Here is a 2357-nt window from a genome sequence, read left to right as displayed (position 1 = left end):
CATTAGTTCTTGAGGGCCCTGCTTTTGGGGGTGCTTTGATTTCTCACAGCCTTTGCTTAAGACTTCTCATGACAAAATAAAATCAGTAGCTGTTCATAAAATTAGCATATCTCAAAAAATTTCTATTCAGAAATATTTTTCACATGATCCAATTACTTATTTTCCTCCCTCCTACTTCTAGTAATCATGCCTAATATCACTTTTGAATAGCACTTATCAAAAGGAAAATATAGTACATTTAAGGGTTCTGACTAATGCTTTCTTATTTCAGACAATGTTCAATTTGCATGCAATATCTAGTCTTCTCTTTGGAGTTCATTGGATTACAAACAGACAATATCCATAAACAATGTGAAACCATTCCTTTTAGCTAGATTCAGGAGTTGTTTTGGTTATTATTTTGATTGACAGTATTGTGCCATCATCCATTTAATTTTTATAGTCTAGAGATGACTATAACCATTTCATTTCTGTATTGGTCAGGGTTCATTTGCAGAGAATAAAATCTACTCAAGCTAGTTTAAGGAGGAACCATTTATTATCAGTATTAAATGGCTTAAGAATCTTTGAAATGGCTGAAGAAACAGACTCAAGATTTGAGTTTTAGGGATAATTTGCATGAATTTCCTGGAGATCTAGTGGCTAAGACTCTGAGCTCCCAATGCAGGGAGCCTGGGTTTGATCCCTGGTCAAGGAACTAGATCCTGAATGCCGCAACTAAACCCAGTGCAGCCAAATAAATCTTTTTTTTTTTTTTTTAAAGAAAAAAACAATTTACAAAGCTATTGCCCTTCTCCAGTCAGGAAGATATAGGCTTCCAAACTACACGACCACTACCATGATCAGGAAGCTATTGGGAGCTACTGGCTTCAGAACCCTTTCATACTCATTGCAGTCCAAATCAGGAAAAGAAACACTCCACCTCCTGCCTTTGAAGCTAGTGACTAAATAGTGGAGGTGCTGTACTAACGCAGTCACATAAAACCCAGCAACTCCACCACTGAGCTTGCAAGCAGAGGCAGCAAAAGGATGGTTTGCTCTTACACAAGCGCACCTCTCTGGCTGATCCTAAAATTCTAGGACCCAGGTGCAAGGAATCTGGGAGACTTCCCTGCCTCTGCAGACTAGGCAGGTGCATAAAAAGATGATGGAAAAATGCTGAGCACCCATCTACAAAAGCCATCACCACCACAATCAAATGGCATCTTAAATTCATTGGAATGGAAAAGAGTTATACCTCCAAGCCTTGCGTGAGAAGTGGAAATATCTTTTTTTAAAAAACAAAATGATGATCACTTTCAAGGATGAATTATAAATCAGGTTTGTTATTGAGGATGGGAGAAGTCCTTCCTTGTAACTCTAAAATACACCTCCCAAAAGATTTTGATATAAGATTAATAATTCGTTAGCCTACCACTCTCTGGGTTGATGGTCAATGGGTCAGTTCTGTTCTTGTGGAACAGTATACATGAATCTGCTCTGTGCATTGTACTAAGGTAGGACAGTAGAGATTGTAAATGAATAAATTCGTATCACATTGCCTCTTCCTTCAAACAACTCACATTATACTGGGAAATAGAAATAACAAGAAAAGATAGGTTTTCCAACTGAAAAAAAACCTAGGTTCAAATCTCTCCTATATTATGTAATAATAACAGATGTTTAACATAGCCACAGGTGTATACATATACCAAGAGTAATTATAATGCAGGTCATCTACTACCTCAATAAATAGTAAAAAAGTGTTTGTATCAAGGGAACTAGGTCAAATAAAGTCTTTTTAAAAATTGCCAAATAGAATCAGGAGAAGAGATAAGGAGTTTTGGATGGACATGTACACTCTGCTATATTTAAAATGGATAATCAAAAGATCCTACTGTATAGCACAGGGACCTCTGCTCAATGTTTTGTGGCAGCCTGGATGGGAGGGGAGTTTGGGAGGGAATGGATACCTGTATATGTGTGGCTGAGTCCCTTTGCTGACTCTACCTGAAACTACCACAACATTGTTAATTGGCTATATTCCAATATAAAGTAAAAAGTTTAAAAAAGTAAAATTAAATTTTAAAAATTGCCATATATATAGAGAGAGAGACAGAGAAAGGGAAAATAGTGAGAGAATGGCTCGGTAGGCCTTATATTAGTAGGTCTTTCATAAATTATAGCTATTAAATAGTTGTAATAATAAAAGCAATATAGGAATTATAAGAGGATGCAGCAAATGATAAATAATCAAGTGAGTGATGAAGGTTAAGTGCCTTGTAACATGTTTGTTCATGGGGATTGTAGGAACTAATTTTAGCCTATAGAGTTAAGATTTCCATCCAGACTGCTTTTTAAAAACTTATTCTCATCAA

The sequence above is a fragment of the Cervus canadensis genome, chromosome 21 (assembly GCF_019320065.1).
Source record: "Cervus canadensis isolate Bull #8, Minnesota chromosome 21, ASM1932006v1, whole genome shotgun sequence".
In the NCBI taxonomy this organism is placed as follows: domain Eukaryota; kingdom Metazoa; phylum Chordata; class Mammalia; order Artiodactyla; family Cervidae; genus Cervus; species Cervus canadensis.
The sequence above is the reverse complement of the archived record's forward strand: the minus strand, read 5'-3'. Positions refer to the sequence as shown.